The sequence below is a fragment of the Pipistrellus kuhlii genome, unplaced genomic scaffold, assembly GCF_014108245.1.
Source record: "Pipistrellus kuhlii isolate mPipKuh1 unplaced genomic scaffold, mPipKuh1.p scaffold_m20_p_5, whole genome shotgun sequence".
NCBI lineage: Eukaryota > Metazoa > Chordata > Mammalia > Chiroptera > Vespertilionidae > Pipistrellus > Pipistrellus kuhlii.
In genome coordinates, this window is record NW_023425551.1 from 29,219,120 (window position 1) to 29,227,896 (window position 8,777).

An 8,777-nucleotide genomic window follows, 5' to 3' on the forward strand; every position below is an offset into this window, starting at 1 on the left:
TTAGGGCACTCAGCACATGCTGATTGGTGGTTTCATGTAAGGCCTATGATTAGAGACCTAGGGACTTAGGAATGGGGGGGGGAGGTTTAGGGTATATGGCAGGTACTGATTGGTGGTTCAGTGCTCAGGAATGTCTGGCTGTAGGTGGAGTTTATTTCTGTCCATCAACTGGAGGAAGGGAGGATCTATCAGAAACTTGGAAAAAAAAATTAACAATAAAAGAAGAAGAAAGCAGTTGTGTAAAAGAGAGCAGAGAAATAGATATTCCCTGACATATGGAATGAGTTAGTCATTGCCTTTAAAAATTAAATTTGTTTCTAAATTTCGGGAAGTGAGACAGCATGAAGTCACACAGGAGACAAGGTTGGGTTTGTGGTTAACAATTGTTTGGCTGTGAGCAGCCCTTATTTTCTGGAAACGGTTGACCTGCCCTTGAAGCCCCAACCCTCACAAATCTCACCTACCTGGTTCTGGCAGATCCACTCTGGGTGACCCTACCTCTAGCACCTACCCTAACAGCAGTGACTGGCCAATCACACTCATTTCTTTGAGAGATTGGACTAGGGACCCAGGAAGGTCTAACTTGTTCTAAACTGATCATTGCCCTCACTAGCAGAGAGGCGTGGACAAGGAACCCGGAAGTCTGGTCAACCTTAAAGGTTCTAAAAGGTCAGAGCCAACCACCCACGGTTTAGCTGAGACAATGGTAAACCTCTAGTTGTATCCCATAACTGCTCAATTTGGCATGACCAACAACTAATATTTACTGCACCCTTTAGTTTTATGTAAATCCTTGCTGATTGGTGATTATTGTAATTGCCTGCCTAAGGGCTATGTGTGTATCCCTAAGGGACAGCAAGGCCAGAGCGGGATGGAACCCTTCCCTTGAGTTGGGCTGCAGCCTGGCACCCAATATTTCCAAATTGGTGTTTTCTAGTCTCTTTCATTTGTGTGCAGCCTCCTCCAGAGCCCAAACCCTGAACCTGAAGCCTGAACCATGGGGGTTCAGGGTTCAGAACGTGGGTGGGGGGGAGGGGGGGAACTCGCACTAACTCACCCTGGGCTGATGGACAGCAGATGTGAAATTCAGGGTCCGTGGAAGCTGAGGGGGTAGAGGACTGTGGTCTGCACCAAGGCAGGAGAAAGCTTGGAGTCTACACCGACTTTCTTACTCATTAGCTGTGTGTCAGTGGTCACACACTCTTAAGAACTTCTCCAGACATTCTCCTCCCTAGATTGGGAGTGATTTTAGTTCAGATTTCATAGAGTTGTTGTAAAATATAAATGTAAGGACATAATAAGTGCCCCAGAAATAGTACTATTAGTTTTAATAATATTAGGGACAGAATTCCAGCAGCATTCAAGTCACTGGATTTGTGTCATGGCCAAAGTCTTTGCAATTATCAGCCCTTGGGGTATCTGACACATATGCCGCCCCTATAATCTTAAAGTAATATTCCTGTTTTCCTTAAGCTAATTAGGTTGGGTTTCTGGTAAGTGTATCCAGCAGAGTTCTAATTTGTCCAGCATTCTGTTTGGACGTCCATGTCCTCTTTCCTCTGTAGAAGGCCAGGAGAACATCACCTTCTGCAGTCTCTCACCACAGGAAAGGGGCACGAACAGGGAGGGGACTCAGATGGACACAAGCTTGAAGTTACTAGCTTTCGTGAACATTTGCCAGTGTGTTTGCCTGCCCAGCACTCACACCCCTTTCTTATTTGGGAATAAGCCTTCCAGAATATGCCTCTTGGTGGGAGACAGGGCCTGCCTAGGACCTACTTCGGGAGTTGAAGATTGCCGAATGGCACTTTTCTCTGCCCCTGGGCAGCTACGTGTCAATACGTGACCTGGGATGGGCTGATGGAATGCTCTTGTGGAAGGAGACCGCCAACATGACTTGTGCTGGCCATCCTCACTGTGATGTTTATGTCCAGAGCCCAGCTCGAAAGAAGGCAGCGCCAGTGTTGATCAGATGGCTCCTTCAACGTGACTCTCCCTGGCTCCCCCTGCCCAGTCTCCCATTTTTCAAGCCTGAGCCTGCAGCCTCCCTGCCAATTCTGTCAGCTACTCACTATGTTTCCAATGAATTCCTCTTCTGCATGAGCTAGCCAAGAGGAGGTCTTCAAGTTGTATCCCATAACTTTGTTTTTCCCTTTCACCTCCTGAGTCATTCAGTGACCAAAAGCAGCAAACGTGGCTTGCTCCTTGGGGTCTTGCTGCATCACCATCAACTAATATGACTGCTCCATTCCCCAAAGTGGGCACGTTTCTATCAGTCCCTGCTCAGTCTCATGGTGCTTGGACTGCCACTTGGCCACATTGGCCTGATGATCATGCATGGCACAGCCTGTGATGGAAGAGTACAGAAGGACCAGATGTTGCTCCCAACGTTACAGGTATCAGATTTGGGGCTGATAATGTACTCTGGAGAGAGGAATGTAAGTTGTTTTCAGAATGCCTGAAAGTCGAATTTTTGTCTTCTATATAAGATAGACGTGCGAGACCATCTTACAATGATTTTATCATTTGGATTAATAAATTAGTTTTCTCTATTGATAAAGGATTATGTTATGGTTTTGCATAAAGTTTTTCCTGGAAACTTTTAGTTCAATAGTTTATCCACTATGGGTTCTTCTCTGAATTTTAGGTGGACAAGGGCATGTATACCCAGTGCCGAGGATGGTTTCCAGGGGACAGTTGTTAGTGTTGGTTGAACAGATGAATAAGGGAGCTAATTAGTGAGTCAGCATATAAGCACTCTACCCAGAGTGGAATGAGGAGTCAGCCATTTTCCTCCCGTCCTCCAGTCCCTCCCCCATCCCCACTCCTGGCCCCAATGACAGACCTTCCTTGAGCTCCATAATGGAAAAAAAAAGAGCAAGGCTGATCCGGAACATCTGCTCATTACAAAAGTATGAGACTGTTTTGGTCTGTTTTTCATTGTGAAGAAAATTCACAATTAAATCCTTCTGGTAAGGTAACAAGCACACCCAGCGGGAGAGATAGACTCAAGCTGTAAGACAGCCATTGATGAGGCAGGTGCAATCATGTAGGAGGTGGATCATGTGATGTGTTAACACAATCCTTTACAGTGAAGAGTTTGTCTCTGGCATTTGGGTGGTTCTACTTAACTCCCCTCTCTTCGTTCTTCCTGCTCAGCTCTCCAAGAACACCTGGATAAGCAAGCTATTCTGTACCTGGCTCAGATTCCTTTCAATGGCCTGACTAATCTCTTAGAGTCTGATTTATGTTTTTCCTCAAAAGAATCATTTATGGCATCTTTGTCACCTATAAAAATACACTTTTGTGTTGTTGTTCTTCTGTTTTGACAACATCGGAGAATGCAGCTAGACATATGTTCACCAATTCAGGATTTCCTCACTTAAAATAGTGACTAGCTGGTCTGTGAAACATTTAAGTTAAGGACCCTGGAGGCTCCTTCCAGAGGTGGGCAGTCATCCTGCAGGCGGCAGAACTGAAATATTGGAGGCCAGGGTGATTGTTGAGGGGGAGGGATGTGCCTTTGAGTTTGAGATGAGTTAAGAGGTGGCCACACAGGTAGACTTGCCAGGTCACAGGTTTTAAGTGACGTGGGCTACTTTTCAGGGCAATTCTAACTAGATGAGAGCTTCTTAAAAACAAATTGCCCAGGGATCACAATTCAGGATATGGATGGGACATTTCTTACCCAGGTCTGAGGTAGTGTCAGTCTGTGATCCTCAGACACCACCAGACGTAGAAGGCTCGGGCTCCAAGGCGAGCAACACAGACAGTTACATGCTTAGCAGCAGCTGACGATTTCCCAGAGCAGTTTCTGGTACAGCAGATGGACTCCGTGAAGGAAACCTAGAGTATAAAAGAAAACATCCTTCTAAATATTCCCAATTCCCCGAAACAGTGGCTCTCAACCTTGGCTGCAATTAGAATCTCTGGGGAGTTTTAAATATCCCAGTGCCTAGGACCCACTCACACCAACAGCATCAGCATCTCCAAGGGCCAGACCCAGGCGTCAGCATGTGTTAAAGCTCCCGCAGTGATTCCAGGGTGTGGCCTCAATTGAGACTGGCTGTCCAAAGGGAGCCTTTCCTGAGTCATTGGTATTAATGGCCAGCTCGACCTCGCATGGCTCCTTCTCCTGGCCTCCTGGGCTTGGACTGGTGCTTCACCTGCCTGTAGAGCCACGTTCCCCACCTGAGGTTTGGGAAGAGCAGCCATCCGCCCACGGGCCATGCAAAGTTCATCTCTCTGACATCTAGGCCTATCCACGCTCTCAGCGCTGACACAGGCCTTGCTATCTGCCAGGCTATGGCTCCCAGAATCTGTTCTGCACAATACCAATCCCACAAGGATGCCAAAGGATGCTATTTTAAAAGAAAAATAAATGTATTTTCATTAAAGTAGTTTAGGCTAAATAAAGTCAACCAGGTTTAATTACTCTTAGGACTTCTCAGATCTTTAGATATTTAATAGGCCAGTGTGCTCATCCCCAATAGAAAGATATGGCAGGCAACATTTTCCACATAAATTTGACCATAAAACCTTTAAATAAATAAATAAATAAATAAATAAATAAATAACCCAGGAAACAGGCTTTGAAATATACTGCTGCAGGGTATTTTTTAAACTTTCCTGGATAAGGTTCCTAATATTTTCAATGTTGAGGTTATCATGCATGTGCTTTACTCAATTGACTAGTGTTTTATGGGTAACTACCTTACGCTGTGTGTTATGTCAGGTACTAGGAAGTAGGAATTTGGTATCTAGTGTACATGAAACAATTAGAGAATAGCTGTATTAACTGAGTTGTATTAATAAAATAAATTAAAATTTAATTTAATTTTTAAAATAAAGGAATTGTAACAGAGGACTACTTAGGGCAAGGAGTGGAGGAAGTGGTTCCTTTCTTGAAGAGCTTGAAGAATGAGTAAGATTTAGATAGGTATGCAAGACAGCAGCAAAAAAAAAACAGCGTGAAGCAGAACCTGAAGCAGGAAAGAGTAGGGTGGGATGTGAGAGGGGGTAGAGCTTGGGGTGAGGGACCAGGAGAGGACCAGCCTGACTACAACAGTGATGGGTACAGAGTGTGTACTCATCAATAAAAAATAAAAAATTCTGCTCATAAGGGGATATCCAATTTACCCAATGAGATCATTATTTAAAATCATTTTTTTTTCATGGCCAACCTGAATGTATTCACATGTAAGAATGTAGATGAACTGGTCAATGCATTTTTCTAATATTTATTAATGTGGCATCCTTGCTGTCACAGGGTGGGTTCTCCAGAAGCAGATGCTGAGAAGCAGTTTGGTTGCAAAATGTTTAGTAGAAACGAACATTTGTGAAAGGAAAGGGGAGGAAGCCAAACTGGGCAGAGAAGGATGCTAGATTGTGACGCAGGCCTGACAAAGCATCTGCCAATCCTGCAGGGAGCTGGAGAGGCCAAGGCCTCCCAGAGTGACTGCAACTGGAGCCAAAGGGGCCAGGCCCTTGTGTCTGTATGCTGCCCCATCACTGGGTGGGGCTCCCCCAAGACTGAGCCCCTGGGCTGCAGTCCAAAAGGCCCCGATGGCACTGACATCTAGGCAGCAATTTCTTCCTTAAAGATGGTCTGGGTATCACGTCTCTGTGGCTAATGCATGTGCCTTTTCAGAATTATATACAACAAACAAGCCCAGCTTTCCTCCATTTTCACTTCTTATAACCCAATTTTTGAAACACTTCTTACATATCTTCATATGGCATCAGCAGCAGCATTACTATTTGCAGCTGTATTTTGAGTCATCCATCACAATTTTACAGAGCATGTCATCTTTATAATCATCTTAGGTGCAAAGGTGTTACTAAATGTTCTAACCAAGCTGCTGTTTGCCAGTTCTATCCCACCAGGACAGATGGATGTTTTGCCTTCTTCCTGTAGTTTCATACTCATTATCCCCACAAAGTAACCCCTTACTGTATTTTTCTAAGTGATCTTTTCTAAAAATCACTTTAAAACTCTTAGATGTGAGGTCATATTCCAGAAATAATTACTAGACCATGTTACATTTTTTTGCTTAAATTTTTAAAAATAATTCTAGTAAGCATCCTAAACTACCATTAGTTCTGATATGTGTTCTCTAAGCAGTGATTTTTGTTCCAAACAAAGTAGTTGAGAAACTGGGTATATTACAGGTGTTCTTTACAAAAGGCACCTGGCTTTGTAAAGACAATTAATGTGACTTTTCTTTTTTCAGGGAAATGATATTGGGGGGAGAAATCTTGATTACTATTTGGGATTTAAATGGTAAGTTTGTTCAGGTGACATGAGGCCAGCTCCCAGAAGCTTTGAAGTCCGAGTTTAGGTGGAATATTGTCGTGTTTATGGAGCAGGAAAATGACCTGATAAGCATCATCTTAAGGAACTCTGTTCAGCTGGAGGAATTTTCAAGACGTGCTTGGGGAAGTATTTTGGAAAGAAGAAAATCATCTCATAGCTGTTCATAACCAGAACTGCACTTTTTTCTTCTCTGATTCTCCCATTGGCAATCATGCATACTAGTTATCATGGTAAACATGGTAGAGGTTCCATAGAAATGTAGGTATGGACTGCCTGGTTAGTTGGTTAGTTGGCTGAGACTCTGTACAGAAATCTAGACTGCCTTCTGAACTCTTCTTAACTGCTCCCACCTGTCCACCTCAGTGCTTCTAAGCTTCAATGTAACATGAATCACCTGTGGGGGAGGTGAGAGTGTCTTGTTAAAATGCAGATTCTGATCCAGCAGGACTGTAGCATGGCCTGTGAATCTGCATTTTAACAACCTCCCATGATGACCATGTTTGTGCAAAAGCTCTTCCCTAACAAGGGAACAGCAAGCTTCTGGGTAATAACCATGCCTGGGAGTGTGTACACATATAGTAGATTGACTGAGGCATACAGGGTGAACACAGAAAAGCCAGGAAACTAAGGGTGACAGGCATACAGGGTGAACACAGAAAAGCCAGGAAACTAAGGGTGACAGGACTGCTGAGCAGGTAGACACATCTGTAACCCTCCCCTGAGAAGCCCTAATGGCCAGGGTGTGGATACTATGTTGACAGCAAAATTCTAGGACCTGCAGAGCAACTGTCAGCCAGCTGCCTGCCAGAGGAGGCCACGGAGGAGGGGGCACCAATTTTGGCAAGAATGAGGACTATTTTATTATGGAGAACTCCCTAATTATGCCATCAGAGAGCCGAGTGTGGCACATTCCAGAGCCTACACTGCTCTCATAAGGATTCCACTGTTAGTTTTAAAAAAAGAGAAATAGCAATGCAACTCTCTCAACTCCCACACCGTTCACACATTGAGTTTGTGTGCCAACTCAAAGCATACCCACTGGAAATGAAAACAGAGTCAAAGCCAACCCTTCAACTGAAGCTTGTCCAGCTACGGAGATAAACAGGGGAAGGACTTCGTTTCCTTCCTCCCACTTCAAAACACATTCTCCTCTCTGCTGGTTTTAAATTTACATCAGATATATGTTTATTAAACCAAAATTGCCAGAGCCCTAAGCAGCCTAACAGGACCCTCCACACAGTAGGCGCTTGGTCCACGTTTGTGTGTTGCCTGAGCGGTCCCTGGTGCCCTGGGTGATCCTCTTAAGTGAGAGCCCCTCATGAACTTACCCACTCTCTGGCTGCTCCCAAGCTAGTCAGTCAGGTATGGTCCCTCCCTTTGGAACGATGAGCAGACAACAGAAATGGAGCTATTAGGTAACAAGAGACTGAGGGACAATGAGACAGCAACCCCAACCCTAATTGCTGGTCCGCCCCAGCCAGCTCTGTTCCGGTGGAACACCGGACTCTACACAGTAAGGGTTTGCAGAGTCTCTGGACTGCAACTCTCAGGAAGAAAAATATTTGACATCACATTCCAACACACACACACACACACACACACACACACACACACACACACACTCACACACAGGCACACACTCCTCAAACAAGAGCATTGAGGAGTCACCCCACAGTACAGGATGTGTCCTGTTTTTGAATGATAGACTCCTCAAATGCACCATTCAGACAATTCCCTAAACCACACATTTTCCATGAAATGTTCTTTAACAAAGAGAAATAAAGGGCAGCTTTTTTTCTGATCTCACAATATTTTTAAGGTACCATTTTAATAATTCATTTTTCCTTCATTATCCCCTCTCAATGCTTTGCTCCTGTTGCTCTTCTCCAGATAAATGGATTCATTCTCCTCTTTAAAAACCTTGGGAGCAAGTAGCACAAGGATGAGAAGCAGAGAGTCTGGAGCCAGACTCGTCTCTTTTCGCTGTTGTGTGGCTTTGGCCAGGGGACTTTACCTCTCTGTGTCCCAGTTCCCTCAACTGTAAAAGGATGATACCCAGCAAGGCTACCTCATAGACTTGTGAGGGTTTAATGCGTTACTACGATAAAGCGCTTGGAATATCACCAAGCACAGAGTGAGGCACCTGCTGCCACAACTGCTGTTCCTGCCCAAATCCTCTCCTCTGGGAGGGGGTGGCCACTGAAATAGCTTCTGCGTGATCTTCTCAGCACAATGCTCCGAACCAGGCAGCATCCTTTACCTTCTGGAGACGGCCATGCTGCACCTATCGTGCATTTTCCTGGCCACTGGGGTTAACATTTTAAATATACAAATTTCTTTTCTTTTACCATTTCTAAAATGTAGTATCTACAATAATAAAAGCATAATATGCAAATCGACTGAACCGCCAAACAGCGAAACGACCATCCGGACGACCTTCCTTCAACCTTCCAGACAAAGC